Below are 22,525 nucleotides of genomic sequence, written 5' to 3' on the forward strand. Positions count from 1 at the left end.
GTGTGGTTGATTGATTGTTTTGGTATTGTTACTACACTCGTTTAAAGTTGTGCGATGCACCCTTATAACGTTGTTTGGCAGCCGCCTGCTTTTTCCACTGCTTGCAGGAAGAGCAGCCTGTTGCAGCTAGCTGGTGGGGGCTTGGAACCAGGCTGGACTGGCAGCCCCCCTATCAGCTCCCCGCTCCCCTAAGTTCCCTGTGCAGCAGCCGCCCAACAGGCTATCAATTGCCAGCAGTTCAGCTGGCCCTCCCTCCACTGCCATGTGCTACTCCTGCCCTCTGCCTTGGAGCTGCTCCTGGGAGCCTCCTGCTTGCTGTGCAGGGGAGAGGGGAGGAGTGGGGCTAATGTCAGGGTGTCCCCCTCCCCCCTACTCCTGCTCCCCGCTTGCCCCTTCTCCATATAGAGCAGGGTGGGGACAGGACAGGGCTCAGGATGGAGAGAGCTTGCTGGCCACAGCTGTTGTCTCAACTTCCTGATTTTTTTTTAAAGGCAATGTACTTAGAGTGGTGTCAGCGTACTTAAAGGGGCAATGTGCATCTCTCTCTCTCCCCCACAAACAGGGTGTGTGTCTCTGTCTGCCATGCTGTCTCCCCTCCCACCAGTCGTGCTGCCTTGTAGAGTGTGAGGCTACATTAACAACAATGTGTTAACTCTTGAGGGCTCAGCCGAATGCTAGTTCATCATTTAGCAGTAAGGCATTCCCTGGGAAATATTCCACCCTCTGACTTCACCACCTCAACCAAGCTTCACAATCATCATTGCTGTGTACAGTATTAAATTGTGTGTTTAAAACTTATACTGTGTGTGTATAATATAATATAATTAATATAGATTTTTGTCTGGTGAAAAAAATTTCCCTGGAACCTAACCCCCCCTAATTACATTAATACTTATGGGGCAATTGGATTCGCTTAACATCGTTTTTTTTAAAGTTGTATTTTTCAGGAACACAACTACAACGTTAAGCGAGGAGTTAATGTACATTGTATGCTTATTAGGATCATAAGCATTGCCATACTGGATCAGGACAACAGTCCAATATCCTGTGTCCTATAGTGTCCAGTACCAAATGCTTTAGAGGAAGGTACAAAGCCCCCATAATAGACAATATGTCCATGCAAAAAGTTACTTCCTCAACTGAGGCAGTTAGTGGTTGGCTTATTCTTCGATAATTTGTATCCTTATCTATTTTAATGGCATATATTCCTGTTATTTTTACAAATGTCTAATCCCTTTCTGAACACTACTAATCTCTTTGCCCCAATTATATAAAGTAGCAGTGAGTTCCACAGGTTAATTATGTTTTGAGTTTTAAAAAAAAGTTCCTTTTTTTTAATCCCTGCCAAAGGCACACCCAGCTCTGGTTATGGTGCTGTGTGACAGGGCCGGCTTTAGTAAGTGCGGGACCCGATTTGAATACCCGGCGGCGGTCCGGGTCTTCGGCGGCACTTCGGCGGTGGGTCCTTCACTCGCTCCGGGTCTTCTGCGGCACTGAAGGACCCACCGCCGAAATGCCGCCGAAGACCTGGAGCGAGTGAAGGACATGCTGCCGACTTGCCGCCGAAGACCCGGACCGCCACCAGGTGAGTAAAAAAATTAAAAAGGCGCCTAAGTTAGGCGCTCTTCTTTAGGGCGCGGGGCCCTCTTAGGCACGGGGCCCAATTCGGGGGAATCGGCCTAAAGCTTCCTTTAGCTTCATTATCTTCAAATAAACACTTCTGTTAATCCTGCGTGCCTGTGGCTATTTATGATGACTGTTGTTTTTGCTCCAGTTGATTAACTGTGTGGATCAACTGCTTCCTTGCCTAACCTCTGAACACCCACATATTCTCCATTTTGCCCCTCAGAATGCTGTTGTGTTATGCATCTCTTGCCTCGCAGCACCAGTGCCAGTGGAGTCAAATTCATCTTCAGTTCATTCTACAGCACCTCCCGAAACCCACTGGTATATTACCACCTCTCTGAGGCCACTCCTGGAACTGCTTACTACCTACATGTGGGGCACATCTTCTTTTGCCATGCTGTGTTGCTTATTGGTAGTGGATGGTGCTTTATGTATGGCCTATCAATCAAGCCCTGGTCACCATGGATATCTTCATGTCCTCTGTCTTATCCACTTGACCACGTTTATTATAGTTTTGCAGCCTTTTGATAAACTGCAAAATGTCCTAAGACCAGCAGGCTCCATGCCAATTGTCCACCCCTCTATTAACTGCACATGATGTGATTTACTCTTTCAGGCACATTGCATATAACATTTTCCATACTGTGATGGGATGATGGGGAATACTGTCCATTTTAGCCTTGAAAAACTGTCAGAAAATTTACTACCACAGGCATGAGATATACTTCTCTAGCCTTTCCCAGGATAACTGGTGATAATGAATATCATAGTGATATTTTGCTTACTTATAACAAAGAGAAACAAAAGATACTTGCCCTGGTTGAGTGGGCGAATAAACTTTTTTTGCCAAGGTAATGTATCTAATCTCTCTCCCTCCATCCATACACAAACTCAGACTCAGAGCTCGAAAGGTATGTGTGAAATTCAGCTGAGACAGGAGTCATGTCTAAAAGCAGCTGCAAGGAACTATGGATGGTGGAATAAGTATTTATGTCTAATTTACAGGATTTTGTTTTTGCTGGCAATGCCCTGCAATATCAAAGCAGTCCTGTACTGAGACTTTTCTCCTCCAGATCACTTGACTCAATCTCCATCATTGGCTAGATGGTTCATATTTTTAGTGTCAAATATAATGAATCAGCTATGTGGGCAATAGTATGTAATCTTACCTTAGTCACATGAGCCCGTCTCAGCCAATCAGACTGTGACTGGCCATTGAAGGCTATAATAAATATGTATATTTAAGTACTTATGTAACTTCAGAGTCTGTATTTTACAACATGAATCCTTCAGTGCACTCCCTAAATATAAAAACATGATCGATTCCCTAAAATTAGGAGTATTCATTAGTTGACAGGTGCATATGGCTTTGAATACCAAAAAACGGTTGCTCATATTTGTTGAGCAAGCTATATGTTGTCTGACATTGTCAAATAATACAAATGACATAAAACATCTTATGTTCATAAAAAGGGGAACCTCACTTTTATATTTAAAATGAGGTGATTGCCAGAAAACTTCTGCAGTAAAACTGAAATTTTAATGTGAAGTGTTTTCATATGTAAACGCCATCAATGTTTGTAGTATTATTGCCAATACCATTTTAAAGTAAAAGCCAGAATTTTCTTGAATTGCTGACACTGCAAACCGAACCAGAAAATAGAGCTGTTTGCTTTTTGGATTTGTGATCACTATCTCTCAGGCTAAAATGTTTTAAAGTGTGTGATTTTTGGATGCCTCAATTTTGGGGCACTCACCCTCTGATTTTCTGGGTGCTCAGCACTTCTGCAAATCAGAGTCTAGGAGTCTCAAATGGGGTGCTCACAAACTCAGGCATCCAAAATAGGTGACCACTTTTGAACATTTTGGCCTTGACAGGTAATGGAGTGTCAGTCAAAAAGTAGGTTGCAGATAAGTAGTTGATTGGTATGATGCTTCCTCGGTGTGCCCAGGACTGTGAGTCACCTTATCACTCACCTGCCTTTGATGAGAGGAAGTTTTGCTTGGGCTGAACTGGGTGTGAGCTCCCTGATACCACCAGTCAGTTGGCTTTCACCCTAACAGTCTCCTCAGGGCTCTGCCAGACCTTACTTTGCTTTGCAGGTTAACAATAGACGCAACCAAATCCCCAAATTCCTTCATGATGTCTGGACGCTCACAGAAATTACCAGATAAGCTGTCCCCAAAGGAATAGTGAACACATCGGCTTCTACGAGTCAAATGAGGATCAGTTCCAATATAACATCACAGCACTGAGATATATTTATAGTGAAAACAATCATCAGTTTATTATCAAAGGCTAAGATTTGAGAGATAGTGAGTAAGGATAGAAATGGAAACAGAAATGGTTACATATAAAACAAAAAGTATAACACTGTTCCTAGAGTCTAAACTTAACTTTAGCAGGATAAACCTTTGTCTAAAGTAGTTTCTCTCACCTAAAGCAATCTCCCAGCGTCTCCAACCAACATGGCTGGGATCCCCCTTTCATGAATACAGAAAACGCTGTTCTTTTTGCTTCCTCAGTGAAGGATCAAGATGTGTTCTTTTGCCTTCTCCTTATATTCCCCAAAGTTCATTGTTTTGTCCCCAGAGTCAGGATGGTTTATTCATTGGTGTGCTGGCTCCATGTTGCCTTTACATCCTCATGTTGACATCGTCACAGTCTTCCATTGTGTTGGCTTGCAATGCCTATTTTACCTGTGACCCGAGGCAAACAGGTGAATATGCATCTTTTGTCTAGTCAAAACCTGCTTGACAACCCTGCTTTGATTCAGACTTTAAAACACATTTTCCGGTGTACATACACACAACTCCTTAAATAACATCCATCCATACATCTCATAACAATTAGGATCAGTATGACATTATAAGTTTTTATTAGAGACTTTTCTTGACCCTCTTTGGATATCTACTATGAAAACAATGTGTTAGATGTGGTTAGTTTGTCAGACCTGTCAGGAGATACAGTTACAGATCAATGAACCCTTTGCCAATTGGCATTGGGGGGTTCTTTAGGTCACAATCAGACATTATATAACAGTATTGCCAGCCCTAAGTGTTCAAATGAGTTGGGCTCCTGTAGCGGGGTGGTTACCCCGCTCCTGCCTGGAAGTGCTTAAAACAGCCCTGGAGAGGGCTGCAGCTCTAAAAGCTGGGCTGATTGGGGAAGTAGCCACAGATGGGCCATGCCCCAATCAGGACCCAGCTGGCCTGTATAAGAAGGCTGGGAGCCAGGAGTTCAGTAGAGTCTCTCTCAGCCTTCAGAGAGAGAAGGGCCTGGCGGTAGAGAGCTAAACACAAGGTACCTGTAGTGGAGCAGGGCTGGGGAGCTCCAGCCTGGAAAGCCCCAGGCTGAGGCCTAGTATTAGGCCAAGGGGTACTGGGGGTTGCAGAGGGCAGCCCAGGGCTAGTTCAAGGCAGCAGGTCCAAACCCAACCTTACCTGTGATGAGTGGCCTATACTGCAGTCTGCCCCAGGGAGCGGGGGCTAGTTGGTGACTGGCAGTGGCCTTATTCTGAGGTGAGGTAGGGATAGTGGGTGGGGGTTCCCCAGGGAGGGGAGACCCTAGTACTGAGGGGGGTACTGCCAGGGGGCAGCACCCCAGATACAAGGGCACCGGGGTCCGGGAGGGACACGGGGCCAGAGGACAGGTGGATCACCAGCCTGCAGGGGGCGCTCCAGGACGCTGGAAGAGCTAATTCCCGAGACGACCAGCAGGAGGTGCCACAGGGGTGAGTCCGCTCCTCTACAGCTCCAAAAAATTATGACATTAGCTTAAAAATCATGGGTGAAATCCTGTCCTGTTGAAGTTGAATGGGACCAGGATTTCATCCCCTGAGATTTTATTTTTAAAAGATATTAAGTATTGGATTCTTTTTATTTGCCTTCTAGCTTTTGAGTCTTTAGGTTGTATGTTTTCAAACTCTTCCCCGCAGCCATGAGGACTAGCAACTTTCTTCTTCTTTTTCTTTTTTGATCACTTGATTTCAGGAAATAGAACTTTAAGAAAAATGGCAAAAATCATCAGATTCGTGATCAAATCGTGAGAGTTGGCATAATTGAGTAACTTGTTTTTATTTTTAAGGTCTTAAAACTTGATTGTAAAAATATGATTTTAGCTGCAACTTAGTCTGTGTCCCTAAGAGTGAAGTTTTGATTGCATCTAATAAAAGACATGTAAACCATTTTGACAATATAAAAGCGCACCAAAAGAAGTGCAAAAATACTCTAAACTAATCTGATCAGAGATAGTATTTTTAATATATAATATATGCAATATGTAAATATACTATATATATTAAATATATCTATTAAAACACTACTTAGTTCAGATTATATATATAAATATATGTGTTCTCTTTATTTTAGTGCTCATGAAAGTTATCAGTCTTGGAGACTGATACTTTCTGTTCATGCACAGGATGGGAAGCGGCAGTGCAAACTTCCCTTGCCCTGTCCCACAAATGTGACCCAATCTGACCTGCAAGACCTCTGATATGAAAGGGTAGTTCACTCGCTGTCCTCATTTAGATTTTGGCTTCTATGCTGAGGGAGGCAGCCAGTTGTGGCTATTGCTTTTTGTGATGAGGACCCATCCACTAGGAATTGAACTGAGACCATGTCCATACAGCCTCATCACAGAGGCCACTGATCAGCCATCAGGCAGTCATGGCTTTCAGCACTGCAAATATGAGCTGGATTCATACCAAGATCTTTGAGGCTGTCTGTCCCATTAGCAATCCCTTGAAACCTGTTTTTTTTTTTTCTCTTTAGTTTGATATTGACAGTACATTTTGAAAATTGACAACTGTATTCCCCTTCATAATGGATCTTCAGCAATGATACAGAGAACTAATAGGAGATACCATTTTCAGACAAAAATCAAGAATGTGTGGAAACCAAAAGATCTGTTGATCACAGTCCCAGTTGATCACAACAATCCATCAGTTTTTGTCCTCGGGTACCTTCCTTCTAAGATTAGGATTTATGCCAAGTGAGGATTCAAAGTGCTTTGGCATCTTTGAGTCTTATATTGATGCATTTATTGAGTTCAGCTCATTTTTACCACATTGCATGAAGTGCTCTGGCATGTGCATACACTAAGTGCTATGCAAATGATATCTGTATTGCAATTTAAGTGGCAGCAATCCCGAATGATTTCGACTTGTTTCCAGTCACTATATATGTCACAATGTGGTGTAAATTCTGGCGCTGACAATCGCACTTTAATTTTTCATCAGGGCAATTACACCGTTCATTGATACATTTTTTACTGTAAACTGTTCTTGGTACTGTGTAACCTTTTTAAGTGTCTCATTATTAGGAATTCCTTTGTTGTTCACTGTATCTGCAGGAATCATAACAAAGTCATTTGTTATTCAGGTAGCTATCATATCTGCTTAAGTATTGTACAGTAAAATGACCCTTTAAATGAATCATTACTTTTCTGCTTTAGCTGTGTTACTTGCATTGGATAGCAGTGATGAGTGTTTGGGCATATCACACAGACAAGTGACCCTGCAGTCCTTCAGTACAACGTAATAGGGTATTTTTAACTGGGTAGTTTTTTTTTTTTTTTTTTTTTCATAATTATTTTTTGTAGGAGTTCTGAATTTGACTGGCAAAATTGACTAGAATTAGGCTATAATAACCTACAGCAGTTATTAAACAAGGCATACAGAACTCCATACAAATTGAACAGACAAAGGATCAGAATCACAGATCTGTACTGAAGTTGCAATAAAGAAGGTTTTGTCTATAACCATGGGTCCCCATTTTCAAAAGTGGGTGCCTATTGTTAGGCACCTACATAAGGGAGCTGATTTGCATAGGTTTTGAGCTCCAGTAAATCTCATTGTCTTCAACAGCAGTTGTGGATAGTTTGAAAATTAGCTCCTTTATTTAGATGCTTAATATTAGACACCTAAGTTTGGAAATGTTTACCACTGTTACACCATCCTTTGGCATTAGAATTATGCCTGCTTGTGCCCCGGATAGTTTCCTTGTGATACTAGTGGTAAGTGCTGCTGTCATGGTTTTTTCCCCTTCTCTTCTGTGTTAGTCAGAGATACCAGGGGTTACTGTAATGGTTCACTTGGTGGAGAAGTTCTACTTGAGGTAACCCTTTTTCTGAAGGATTATTTAATGCTGTATTTAATGGAAAGATTCAGTTTGAAATTGTTTTTTGTTAAAAAAAAATCAGGACAATCTAATAAGTAGGAGGTTTCATTTACTGTATCTTCCTGTTTTGGGGAAGGGACATAATCAACATAAAATCTGGCTAGTTTTTTTTTAAAAAAGAAGTGTTTCAGATATTACTTCTACCTGTTCTTCTTCTGGCAGCATAACCCAAAGTATGCAGGGTTCCTGGCAGTGGAAAATCCTCCCTGAGGTGATGTTTACTCCTGGAGGAATTCTGCATCACTTTATGTGCACAGAATTCATGTCCCCTGCAGATTTCTTTGCTTCCCCGCAGAAAAATGACTTCTGACAGGGAAGCAAAGGGAAGCCGCAAGAGCGATCATGTGCCCCTCCCCGGCAGCATAGGCAAGTTGGTTCAGGCACCTGGGGCATCCAGTAGAGACATAAATTACTGCTGGGGGTAAGAGGGCTGGGCAGTCATGCGTGTGAGAGAGAGAGACACTGTCCCTCTCGCTTGCTATTGCAGCACGCTTGGCGTAGAGGGGCAGGACTTTGGGGGGTTTCTGAGGAGGTAGGTGTGGGGCACGCTCTCTCCTCTCAGGCAGAGCAGAATGTAGCAGTCTGCCTGCTTAGTGAATTGTTCCCATTGTCTTTGTGAATTCCCGCGGGGGTATAGAATAGGTGTAAAAGTTTTAAGGCTCCTTTACGTTGCCAGAGTGGTGTAAAGGACAGAATGGCCGTATAAATGCTTATGGTCCTTTACTAATTAGAACTGGTCTAAATTTTTGGACTGAAAAAATTCCTATCAAAATGTGCTCCATGAACTGTTTGCTACTGACCTTTCTGGAGATGGTCAGTAGCAAATATAAATTGTGAGTTTGATTCCCCATCCCTCACTTGCTCTTCAGTTGCCTATGATGTAACCCCGAGTGTATGGCTACATATATTTGTTGACTAATAACTAGAAATAAAGGGTCAAACCTAGCTGCATTACTATTGGGCAAGAGGGTTTGGGGATTTTCCCCAGTACTCTCCACTCCCATTCTCCATCCATTGTATTATAGTTTAAATAAATTCCCAAAATAATAGAAACCAGCGTGATTATATACTGTTATTTTGACAAATAAAATATGCAGAATTTTGCAGAATTTTAAAATATTATCTGCAAAATTTTAATTTTTTGGTGCAGAATTCCCCCAGGAGTAAAGTTGTTGCTAACGAGCAAGGTATTCAGAGTCCTGTCATTCCACTGGCGGTCGGTCTGCAGTTTTACAGAGCTGCTCTGTGACTATCCTAACCACACACTCTTTCCAGTCTTTGATTATTTTACCTTGAAGGTGAACTGTTCTCACAGATGATGCAAGTACCATCAGTGACTACATGTGAAGATTCTGAGCTTTCCTGTATGGGCCTGACTGAGCCCAGTGGGAGTTTTGTCACTCATGTCAATGGGAGGAAGATAGGGCCTGGTTATGGTGCCTTATGCTATATTCACCACTCTGCAGACCAAGGATTTAGATGTAGTCCCTAATCTAGGTAATCCAGTCTGTACAAGTTTTTATTGTTCTAACCCTGGGGTAACTTTTATGTGTAGGGAATGTTAATGTGTTACTGCTTGGCTGGTCCCTTTCTCTCTCTACCAGGGAAAATGATTTTAGTCTATGTTAAAACCCAGGAGGATTGAAATACAGAGAAAGCTTCTGGGAGAAATTGAGTTGTTATTATTTTTTGTCCTCTGAACAGTCTGGTGCTGGAGGTCTGCCCTGCTGCTGAGCATGTTAAAAATCATGAAGTGGAAATGTTTGTCTCAGGCTCCCAGGTACAGAATTCCATTTGGGTCAAGTAAAGCTGAAAGCTGGCTCAGAAAAAAAATAAGTGGTTTTCAGTGTAAGGCAATATATACCTCTACCTCGACATAACGCTGTCCTCGGGAGCCAAAAAATCTTACCGCATTATAAGTGAAACTGCGTTATATTGAACTTGCTTTGATCCACTGGAGTGCGCAGCCCCGCCCCCCTGGAGCACTGCTTTACCGCATTATATCCGAATTTGTGTTATATCGGGTTGCGTTATATCGAGGTAGAGGTGTATATTTTTACTGTCATATAAACTTTCATACAGTCCATCTTGAGCAGCTCTTCCTCTGAAATGTGAATAAGATTACAGGTCTGACTTAAGCCAATGAAAGCCAAGAAAATTCAAAGTTAATCCTAGCAGCATTATCTTCTCTGTTCACATCATTATGAAAATAAAAAGGCTCAGTGATGTGTGAGTGCAGGACAGAGATTCAGCTATAATACCAGATCCCCTGGCTTTGTTGATTTTAAACGAGACTTTTCATCCACATCATTTTTTAAATATATGCATTTATTGATTTATCTACATCAAGGTAAGCAAGCTCTGATGTAGTGTGTCTGATGTCACTTGTATGTAGACAGTGTAATATTGTGGGGTAAATCAGAGGGGTGAAGGTACATGGCATTCCTATGAAAGAAAATAGTTTCATTTTAGTGGCGCATGTCTGCAGAACTTGCTTAACCCCGGAATCCTTCCCCACGGCTACACCCTGCCTCCCTCTGGAGAGTGTTCAAGGACCCAGTTATTTAGACATTTAAAGTCATTATTATTTATAAACAGGTTTTCTCTTTTTTTTAATGGAGGAAAGGCTGCACTCTTAGTATTAGCATTATACACATTTTGGATCTGATATTGCTCCCACTGACATCAAAGGTAGTTTTGCAATTGACTTCAGTGGGAGCAGGCTTTGGCGATTTGTTACATGGAAAGTAAATAAAAATAGTTACCTGTCATCAGAAAAAAGCACTGAGTGAGGCAGGTGTCCTGTAGGGTAAAAACAGTCTGTATTATAATGCATATGCAAGTTGGGTGAAATTAAGTTTTTGTCGCCTTTTTAATGCTTATCTTTGACATCTTACTTTAATACTTATAATGTAGGTTTAAAAAAACCTAATTTTCTAGAAAGATACAAATTCTGTTGTATAAACAACCCTATGTTCCACAGGCATCATGAGTAGGGTTTGAATCCAAGAGATTCAACAGTGCAAAGATGTTAATAATTTTTGCTAAAGCAATATCTATATTAGTTAGCATCAGCATCAAGCTGTTAACCTCTGTGAACCAGCCAGTAAAGGGGGTATATAGCATAGGCGCCAACTTCTGCTTGCGCCGGTGGATGCTCAATTCCCCTCTGCCCTCGGCCCTGCCCCGACTCCACCCCTGCCCTGCCCCCATTTCAACCCCTTCCCCAAAGTCCCCACCCCATCTCCACCCCCTCCCTGCCCCTAATCCAACCCCTTCCCCAAAGTCCCGCCCCGGCTCCGCCTCCTCCCCTGAGCGCGCCACGTTCCCGCTCCTCCCCCTCCCTCCCAGTGCTTGCTGGGCTGCCAAACACCTGTTTGGCGGTGGCAAGTGCTGGGAAGTAGGCGGAGGAGTGGGGACGCGGCGCTCTCAGGGGAAGAGGTGGGGAGGGGGTTTCCCCGTGGGTGCTCCAGCCTCGGAGCACCCATGGAGTTGGAACCTATGTAATATAGTACAGTGAAACAATGGGTTATGTATACAGGAGGAGCTCCATTTTCAAGCCATCTTAGAATTGGCATATTATTTATGAGAGGCAGTGTAGCTAAGTGGCTAAGTCTTGGGTCTTCTGTATTAGAGACCTGAATTCTATTCCCAGTTCTGCCCGATATGACCTTGTGGAACCCTTACTTACTCTTTCTGTAAAATGAAGGGACTGATACTTACCTCCCTTTGGGGGTAAGGGTGTAAGGCCTTGCTTAATAACTCTTTATACTTCACAATCCTTATTATTAACACCAGTCAGAAGAAGAGGTGAAACTTGACCCTTTGTTTTGATTCCCAGTCCAATGCACCTTCCCCTAGGCCAGAGGAGCATATGTGTCTCTTTAGTCCATCCTAAAGAGACACATCTGATTTGTGGGACTGCTTCAGGAAATCAGTGAGGGGGCAGAGCATGCCCAGAGGTTAGATTTTTAAGATCAAGCTCCTAATAAGTTCTACTGAACATGCACAAATGGCAGTTTTCTGTGGCTCATGACTTGTCCAGTTCTGGATGGATTTTTATCAGCACAGAAAAAGAGCTCTCTCTGACTCTAGGAACCTATCCCTCTGCCAGATTGCAAGTTTCTGTTTCAAACCCCGAGGTGCTGGGGGGTTTTTAAGTTGTAAAAATTGTTAAGGTTGGCAAAACTTCCTGTTTTTCCCTAATGTTATTCTCAAAAACAGCTGAAACATCCTAAAGAAATTAAACCTGAAACAGAGACCAAACATGGAAAGTTTCAAAGAACCATGTCAAAACAGCTCTCTTCTTCCTGTATTTCTCCTTGTTTTGTAGCAGGCCAGTCACTTGCCATATATAAGGCCAAGTTGTAAGGGTCACATCAGTAACCAGCTCAGTGATTGACTTGTAAAGGTAACAAACTCCAGTCATTCACTGACTATCAAAGGAAACTATCTGTGATTCTCTGTACTGAAAGGGCTATACCCAAGTGAAAGTTCAGTTCCCTTCCCTCATGGGGTATGCCTCCGTATCCTTTGTATGCATAGTAAATTGTAGCTAAATAGCTGGCTAAATAAAACTTGTTTTTCTTTCTCAAATGGAATGTTGGAATGAGTTCTTCCCCATTAAGCCCATATGTTAGTTGCTCAGGTTTCATGGAGGAACTTTGACTGTCCTGAGAAGAAAGGTCTTCTTCCTGAAAATCCCAAAGAGGCCCTTGTTTGCCTTACTCACTCAAGAAGTCCCATAAATTAACAGACTTATCTTTGAAGCCTGGAATTTTAATATTGAAGGTGTTTTTAATGGCTCCACAGTGAAGGTTGCATTTCACTTTCCACTTAAGCAGGAATAAACTCCCTTTGTTCAATAAGTGCATAGAGGGGTTACTGGTGTTTTGTAGATCCAGGAACCCAAGAGTGTAGGCTATTTCTGTACCTTCAAAGCACAACAGTTACAGGTAAGTAATTCTTTATCTTCATTTTGCCCAATCTCCTATTTCATCCATCACACAGAAGCTGGGGAAGTAATTGTGAAGCCTCCATTTATCCTCTCTGCTTGTGCTGTGACAGTCTAAAATGCTAACGTCTAACCTACTTCTTCCTCTGCTGTCTATTACAGCCCTTCAAGGCTCCTGCTAGGTACTAAACAGTATTAGAGGAAACCTATACTAAGGTCATATATCATCTCCAAACAGCTGGCCAGAAGCCTGGTTGTCACTGCCTGCCCGGTGTAGAATGGCATTTGAGCTCAGCACTCTGTTCTTGTTGCTGTGGGCAATAACAGGTAGGAGTTTACTTCTTGTGTTAATGTCTGAATCGTGCACAGTGAATGAAGCAAACGTTACTGATGTTTGTAATAAGAATAGGCTCAGGAAAGGAGACTGTTGCTGTTCCTCACTGAGAAGAGTTCTGGTGACATAACAACTCTATATCTGATAGCAGAAAGGGGACTTTATACAGAGGCTGTTCATAACTGATTTCTGGCCACTACAGTTAGGGTGCAGGTGAGGGTGGAGGAAAGGTTCCAAGAAACCCTTCCCTATCTATTCTGGGTCAGCCATAATTAGGTACAGGTGCTGGGGCATGCAAAGGGATCAGAGCACTATAAGAGGCATATCTAGGTATGGGCAGGGCCATATGCACCAGCAACACTGTAGTAGAGAAGAAGCACTGACCGCACCTGTTGTTTAGATGGAGCAGGCCCTCACAGGTGCCTATGAAAGGCACAGTGTTTTGAAGGATGAATGCTTTCAGGCATCAGAACTGAGGCCTGATCAAGCCACTAGTGCATGGAAAATAAAAATGCATTTTTTTCAGGTAAGTAGACTTTCTTTTCACAAACACACAGTTTAGGGAAATGCTACCAATTCTCTCCCACCCCCCAACTACCATTGGTGACTTTTTTTTTTTTTAACTATAAACAAACAAATGAAAAGTAGTATAGATTCTCAATACTACCTCGTTATCATCCGTCATTTTATCTCTAATGTTGGCAGTGTTAGAACAGACACTACAGAACAAAGGTTAAATGCACATATAAGGTCTTTATTTTGCCAGAGGGCTAACAGTTTTTGGAATTGTGGCTGTGGAGATACTGGCAGAATCTACATTATTGAATTCCAATAATGTAAATAGAGGAATTATTTGGACTCCAGCAAGTCTTTTGAGATACAAGCAGGATTAGCTGCTTAATAAGGGAGATTCTTGCTAGTATGCCTAGTTTTAATAAAACTGCTGAATTTGTGAATGAGATGGCATTAACTCCGGGATATTTTGGTGGTGAGTCTAGAACCATCCTCTAGAACACTGTGAAACTGTCGTTGAGGGGAAAATGTGCCTGTTTTTGTATCGTAAACAGTGGATGCATGTGTCTATTCATGTAGTCAATCCTATTTAAGCCATATTTGAGGTCCCGATATGTGGCCCACACTGGTATTCTTTGGTGAAGAAAATTTCAGTGGGAGCTCATTGTGTGAAAGGAATAATGAATTTGACTCATTAAGAGTGTTACCAAATTATAGGAGTGTATAATAATGGTTCTAGTTAGTTATTACTAGGCTAAAAAGTCCTTCATGACATCTAAAAAGACTTGTTCATTAATTATGTCATGTTACCCTGTCTCAATTATTTTTCCAAAGCAAACCTGTTACCCTATGATGTGAGAGATGAGTATGTATTCCAAACTTCTCTATGTCCCTGAGGCAATAGTTCTGAACAGTAAATTAGGGGTTAACGAATGTTGTTATCATATAGCCTTTTATGTTGGTTGTGTGCCTTCCCTCCTCTGCACACTTCCATTAACTCTGGCAGAAAATTCAGGGGCACTATCCCTTTCAGTGCCCTGCCAAGACAGTTCAGTAAGGGTGTGGTTCTGTAAGGTGCCGTACACCTGAACTGAATTGGAGGGTGTTCAGCATCTTCCAGGAGATGCTCATTGTAACAAGTCAATGTATGCTCACTCAGTGTGACAGTGACATAGTCTTTTGTAATACCTTCCAGGTGAATTGTCTGTGGCTCAAGAAGCTTGTTAGATGTTTGTGTTAAAAATTTTAGCTTTTCTGTCTCTGATTCTCTGAACTAGTGATCCTCTAAACTAAGAACTGTGAAGTGTGTTGCATTTTCCTAACAGTCCTAAGCATGGATTTAAGTCAAGTCTCCCAGGGCTATTTGAGCTGACTCTTTCACTAGCTCACTTGACTTTGCATGATAAGGGCTTGATGCAGTGTGCTTAAGAGAGAATAGTAGTGATTGGAAGGTGCTAAAAAAGAGGCAGAACAGTCCTCTCCTTTGTCAAAGGCTTTGAGATGAGCTACCCTGACCTGTATGCTGGATGGTTCTATTTGTGTTTTTATTAGTTGGCTGAATTAGATTGGAGTGGCTGTTTGTTTTTTGTTGAGAGCATTTTTGGTTTTTGTAAAGGGAACATCTAACAGCAGACACTGAGGTCAGTGGGTACTGACCCCTACTGTGTGACCTTATGTACACACTTATGTGACCTTATGTAACACTGACTCATGTGATGAATGACCCAGGTGTAGCAATGAATATTGGTGTTGTACTATCACTGCTATGCATCATGCCTTTGACACTCAGCACCTCCCATGCTTGGGTCAACTGACCTCATGAAACTCTGGTTGCAACTTATAATTTCTCCTTGTATCTCACTAAGGCTATGTCTACACTACAATCTTAAATTGACCTGTGTGTGCCCTTGTTGCCAAGAAGGCTAATGGCATATTGGGCTCCATTAGTAGGAGCATTGTTAGCAGATCGAGGGAAGTGATTATTCCCCTCTGTTCGGCACTGGTGAGGCCACATCTGGAGTATTGCGTCCAGTTTTGGGCCACCCACTACAGAAAGGATGTGGACAAATTGGAGAGAGTCCAGCAGAGGGCAATGAAAATGATCAGGGGGCTGGGGCACATGACTTACGAGGAGAAGCTGAGGGAACTGGGCTTGTTTAGTCTGCAGAAGAGAAGAGTGAGGGGGGATTTGATAGCAGCCTTCAACTACCTGAAGGGGGGTTCCAAAGAGTATGGAGCTTGGCTGTTCTCAGTGGTGGAAGATAACAGAACAAGGAGCAATGGTCTCAAGTTGCAGTGGGGGAAGTCTAGGTTGGATATTAGGAAACACTATTTCACTAGGTGGTGAAACATTGGAATGGGTTACCTAGGGAGGTGGTGGAATCTCCATCCTTAGAGGTTTTTAAGGACTGGCTTGACAAAGCCTTGGCTGGGATGATTTGGTTGGTGTTGGTCCTACTTTGAGCAGGGGGTTGGACTAGATGACCTCCTGAGGTCTCTTCCAAGCCTAATCTTCTATGATTCTATGACTTACAGCCACGGCATTAATTACTGTATTACTGTGGTGGCTGATGTTCACAGTACCCTCCTCCTGTCAGTGGTGCGCATCCTCGCCAGGAGCACTTCCACCGACTGAAGAGGGACAGTGGGGGGGACTGAGGGCCAGGGCTCTTGACTCTGTTCAGTTCCCCACCGGGAGCCCATCTCCCTCCCCCCGGAGTTCTCGCCTCCCCACTCCCATCCAAGCTTTGATCTCACCTCTGGGGGGGGGGGGGGTGATCTGCACCCGGAGTCCAGTTGGCTGCCATGCTTCCAGCGGGGAGACAGCATCCTGGTGGGCAGCAGGGCTCCCAGTGGGGAGCCCAAGCCCGGAGCGGAGGCCTGGCTGGGAGCCAGAAGCCAGCTTTCTTGCTGGGAGCCATGAAATAGACAAGAAAGATCACCAATATAAGGAACGCAGTGTCTACAGAGACACTGCATTGCCCTAACTAAACCGACATAAGCCTTACGCTTCTTGTCGAGGTGGTTTTATTATGTCAGCAGTAAAGGGGAGTTACATCGGTGGGAGGAGCATTTCAGTGTGTTCACCTCCACTGTTTTGTTGTTGAAAGTTGACTTTTGTTGACAAAACTGTGTAGCGTAGACAAGGCCTTAAGTATGTATGAGTTTCTTATAATGTAGTCCAGTGTTTCCCAAACTTGGGACGCCGCTTGTTCAGGGAAAGCCCTGGCGGGCCGGGCCGGTTTGTTTACCTGCCACGTCCGCAGGTCCGGCCGATCGCGGCTCCCACTGGCCGCGGTTCGCTGCTCCAGGCCAATGGGAGCTGCGGGAAGCGACGCGGGCCGAGGGACGTACTGGCCGCCACTTCCCGCAGCTCCCATTGGCCTGGAGCAGCGAACTGCGGCCAGTGGAAGCCGCGATCGGCTGGACCTGCGGATGTGGCAGGTACACAAACCGGCCCAGCCCGCCAGGGGCTTTCCCTACACAAGCGGCTTCCCAAGTTTGGGAAACACTGATGTAGTTTATTGCCACTGATATAAATCCATGAATTGATAAAATCATTTTGTGTTGAATGAGGTCTAAATTTATTCTGGCCATGCTAACTATCAGGAGTGGTTGTACTAATGCATTCCAAAATTGATTTTATATTTATTTATATCTCATATAACTATAAAATGCCATTCCAACTGAACTAAAGCAGCGAATGTACAGCTCTCTCATTGATAAAGACAGCATGCATTGGTTACCATCATAGACACAACTGTTTAGTTGACAGTGCAATATATTGGATTAAATTCAGTATGGCACACTTGCAGAGACCTACTCCAACCTGGCATCACAGTGATCTTATAAAATCATTTTATTGCAATTCATTTCTACTGGCGTAATAAAGCTCAGAGGTGCCATCATGTCTGACTCGCAATATGCAGTTATTGCATTTTCATGCTGTGCTACTTTGTTCTGAGATTAGCCTTTATAACAAAATCACAAAGATAGTTTAGTGTGTAGTCACAATTACAGGTGTTGTAGAACTCCCATCTCCTTGCTCTGGGCAATGCAGCCCTGCGTGCATAAAGCAACCTCTCAATGCCATTTAGAAAGGCGCCATTCCCATTTCTCTGTCTAATAACACACTTCTCCTGAGATTCCTACAAGCTGTAAGTTCTCCGCACACTATTGCCAACCTTATGTGCTCAAAAATCATGAGTCAAACCCCAAAATATCACAATGAGACTAAAAATCTGGTTTCTTTTGATTTGCTTTCTGATTTTTGACGCTTTAAGGTTCATGTTTTTAAAACTTTTATTCACAACCGCAGGGGCTAGAAACTTTGTTTTTTAAATGAAAGACAGGATTTTCATGAAACACATGATTCCAGGAGCTGGGGCTTTAAGAAAAACTCCAAATATGCTGAGTGTCACAATAAAATCCTGAGAGTTAGCAACACCGTAAACAAAATGTCATTCTCTTCTTATCAATTATTTTGTAAATATAGCACTTTCCTCTGCAACACATCTCCTTTCTTCGTTTGTGCAAAGTCATAGCTGCTGTCTCTAGTGAGTAAAGGCTATTTTTATAGCTGTTAGCATTGTGGAGTCAACATAGCTTATTGAGAGGGGCCTAGAGTCTATTCCTTCTTGAGATCATCAACAGAATTGTTTACTGAGTTCCAATCAGGTACAGCTGTGCAGGCCTACTGATTGCAGTGAGGTTTCACAAGTGTCACTGAGGGCATAATTTTCAAATAGTGGGATTGTCCAGCACAACAGCTGGTATAATTTGACCCGAAAGCAACAATTTAAGAGTTTGATGATGTCTGGAGAGGAAAAGAACCCAGCTTGACTTTCAGGGTCTAGGTTGTATGTGCAGGACTTGGAAAGACCAACTTTTTAGTTGTTTGAGTTTGATATTAAACTTATCAAGAGATAATAAAAACTGAACACTGTTAGGGGGCTTATTCCTTCACCCTCACTTCCCTGGTCCTTCTTACATGAACAGAGAGCAACAATACCCGAAGTCCAAAGGTGCAAACAATTCGATGTTTATTGGGGTGAACTTCCAGCAAGCATGATTCCAGTTTCCTTCCTCAGTGTCCCCCTTCCCTGCTCTTACACCACAGAGCCGTCCCTGCTCCCACTCCCTGTTCCCATTCCCCCCCTTAGCAAAACATGATCCCAATTCCCCCACCCCCAGTCCCTGTTCCCATTTCCTGTCCCGTCCCCCCCATTACTTCCTGATTGACTGCAGACTATATAGTAAAACTTGAGTTCTGCTTAGCTGTACCTTAACCAATTATTTTACTGAAATTTAACTAACCAATCCGGACACATTGTAACACGGTTATTTAACCAATTATATTCCACCACCTTAATTGGTTTACACCCAACAAAATTAATTATACAGCAGACAGAAACAATCACAGAACCAGACAGAGACCATGCAAATACATACAAAACAATACAGAAGCGAGGATTTCACAACTACATCTATACAGACTTAAAGGTCTTCCAGGTGTGTCTATTGATAAGTGAGTTCTTACCAGACAGAAAACTATCAAACTAAATTTCCTTTCACATCTTCTAGGCTCTTCCCTTTCTCTGGAGGTAATAGGAATATCAGGACAGGATTGTATTCCTAACAGCCCAATAGCACCTTATTTCAATGTGACTAGTTTGGAATGTAAGGATGTGACCATACATTTCCCAGTTTATGGGCCTCTGCTGCTTAGCCGAAGGCCTTAGCCTAAGAACCAGGCCTCCGACTGTCCCTTACACATACAGAGAGTGATTTTGATTCTTTCTTTTATACCTCTATAACTAGCTAAGTGATAAGAATACACCTAAATTCTTTAAGTATAGGCCTTTGCAGACAGGCCTGAATATCTATATCCTAACAAACACCACAGTCCCATTTTAGAGTCACTTTTCAGAACAGAACTGCGCGTGAAGCTATTTCCTCCTCTGGATTTCATGGTGAGTCCTGTCTCTGCAGCATCAGTCTTTTTAGGCTATAGGATTTCAGGGAGGGACTATCTTTGTCTATGGGCTTTGTACAGCACCTACCATATGGACATATTTTAAGTATATTTCAAATTGAATTAATTACTCACCATTCAGAAAAAAAGGAGATTATATCTACTTAAGGTATTGATGTGGCCCCTGTTATCTGAGCATCTCAGTCTGTAACGTAGTTACCTTCACAACACTCTGTGAGTTAGGGAAGTACCCTTATCCCCAATTTTACAGCTGAGAAACCGAAGCAAAGAGAGAGTGTGAGTGATTTACCCAGGGTCCTACAAAAAATCAGTAACAGAGAACTGGACCTGTGTCTCTCAAAACCCTGCCCAGTATTACATAGGGATACTGGGGATGAGGCGGGTAAGTAGCCTCTTCCTTCCCAGAGCATAAGCACAGCTGCAGGGAAAGATTTCCACCAAGTGGTCAAGAGAGTACTGGGGAGAAATTGAATCCATCTACTCTGCCCACCAATACTTCTTGATTTATCAGCAACAAACAGGGATCCTGGCAACCTGTGAAATGAAGATGAACCATCAGGATCAGTGAACCAATTAGAAAGGCTCAGCAGTTGATGCTGGGCCCTATAACAGAATTGTAAACATCCCGCAGACTGCAGCTCTAATTACTGTAAAAGCTTTGCAGCCCATTGTTTGTAAATCTAATTGCAATACTCTTGGTTTTGTCCTGTGTCAAGGATTTGCTTTTATGTAATTTTAGCATTTTTCTCTATTTGCTCTCCCCCTCCCCCAGTGTTTAATCTGCAATTAGAATGGTCTCTGAAGCAAGAAACAGGCCTTCTGCTTTCCCTGAAGTATCTCTGTGTAAAAGCTTACAAGATTTCAGGGAGGGGGAGGCTCTAAATAACATGGAAGCAGCCTGCAGAGAGAGAATGAAATCATATTCCTTATGTACAGAGGTGTACACCATCCCCTCAGAAATTGATGCAGTGACACTTTAGATTTTGATGAACTTCTGGCTAATCTGGCTTCTCTGGTTTTGAGGATAGTGATTTTTATAGGTCCCTGCTAAGGCTGCTGGATTTAAGCCTTTGTCAGCATTTATGTTATAAATCCTATTCTTCAGAGGCTTATAACTCAGCTGTGAAAATTGGCTCTGGCTTGAAAGTTGGAATTAAAGTTCTCATCTTGGGAGACAGCTATTTTTTTTTTATTATTATTTCCAGAATCTCATCAAAAGTGTCTCAGCCCTTTATGATGCTGGAGAAGGATAGTAAAATACAATATTTTGCACTTCTATCGCATCTTTTCTCTCAAAGGCTCCCAAAGCTCTGACCAAAATAAATGTACACATAACACCACTAAAATGCAGCCACCTCTGGATGTGGAAGCCAGCCAGTGGTGTGGGGAGAGGAGATTTTGGCCCAGGATACTGGGGCAGACCCCACCTTACCCTACCCTTATGAAAACTAACACTGGATCTTCCGTGTTCATGTAGATTGTGCCCATGTGACCTCAGTTAAGGTCTATTTCAAAAGATGCTCATATAGAAAACTACACAGAATTCAGTGTATCTACCCTGGAAGGATGAAGAGCTGAGTCACTCCTTTGAGGATTTGAATTTGTGACTCCAGCAAGCCTGGGGATTGAAAACTAGCTATGCCGTAAATGGCTGGAAACAGCCCCTCAGCTAGAAATACCTGTTTGCAGTTTCAGCTTGTTTTTCTTGGGCATTAGCAGGATTCCTGCCTACAACTTTAAAATCTAAGGCTAGCCCGGCTGAGTAGTGGCAGCATGGCCTCGCTTGGGCTTTGAGTCTGTCCCACGTTTCCCACGATGGCAGGAGCCAGGAGCGCTGTGTGTGTGAACAACTCAAATGTGAAGTTGCGGAACTATTAACTATGGTTTGTAACCTGTCCTTTAAATCGGCTTCTGTACCCAATGACTGGAAAATAGCTAATGTAACGCCAATATTTAAAAAGGGCTCTAGAGGTGATCCCGGTAATTACAGACCGGAAAGTCTAACATGAGTACCAGGCAAATTAGTTGAAACAATAGTAAAGAATAAAATTATCAGACACATAGAAGAACATAAATTGTTGGGCAAAAGTCAACATGGTTTCTATAAAGGGAAATTGTCTTACTAATCTTTTAGAGTTCTTTGAAGGGGTCAACAAACATGTGGACCAGGGAGATCCAGTGGACATAGTGTACTTAGATTTCCAGAAAGCCTTTGACAAGGTCCCTCACCAGAGGCTCTTACGTAAATTAAGTTGTCATGGGATAAAAGGGAAGGTCCTTTCATGGATTGAGAACTGGTTAAAAGACAGGGAACAAAGGGTAGGAATAAATGGTAAATTCTCAGAGTGGTAACTAGTGGTGTTCTCCAAGGGTCAGTCCTAGGACCAATCCTATTCAACTTATTCATAAATGATTTGGAGAAAGGGGTAAAAAGTGAGGTGGCAAAGTTTGCAGATGATACTAAACTGCTGAAGATAGTTAAGACCAAAGCAGACTGTGAAGAACTTCAAAAAGATCTCACAAAACTAAGTGATTGGGCAACAAAATGGCAAATGAAATTTAATGTGGATAAATGTAAAGTAATGCTCATTGGAAAAAATAACCCCAACTATACGTACAATATGATGGGGGCTAATTTAGCTACATTGAATCAGGAAAAAGATCTTGGAGTCATCGTGGATAGTTCTCTGAAGACATCCACGCAGTGTGCAGAGGCAGTCAAAAAAGCAAACAGGATGTTAGGAATGATTAAAAAAGGGATAGAGAATAAGACGGAGAATATATTCTTGCCCTTATATAAATCGATGGTACGCCCACATCTTGAATACTGCGTACAGATGTGGTCTCCTCATCTCAAAAAAGATATACTGGCACTATAAAAGGTTCAGAGAAGGGCAACTAAAATGATTAGGGGTTTGGA

This window comes from Emys orbicularis, chromosome 2, assembly GCF_028017835.1.
Source record: "Emys orbicularis isolate rEmyOrb1 chromosome 2, rEmyOrb1.hap1, whole genome shotgun sequence".
Taxonomy (NCBI): Eukaryota; Metazoa; Chordata; order Testudines; family Emydidae; genus Emys; species Emys orbicularis.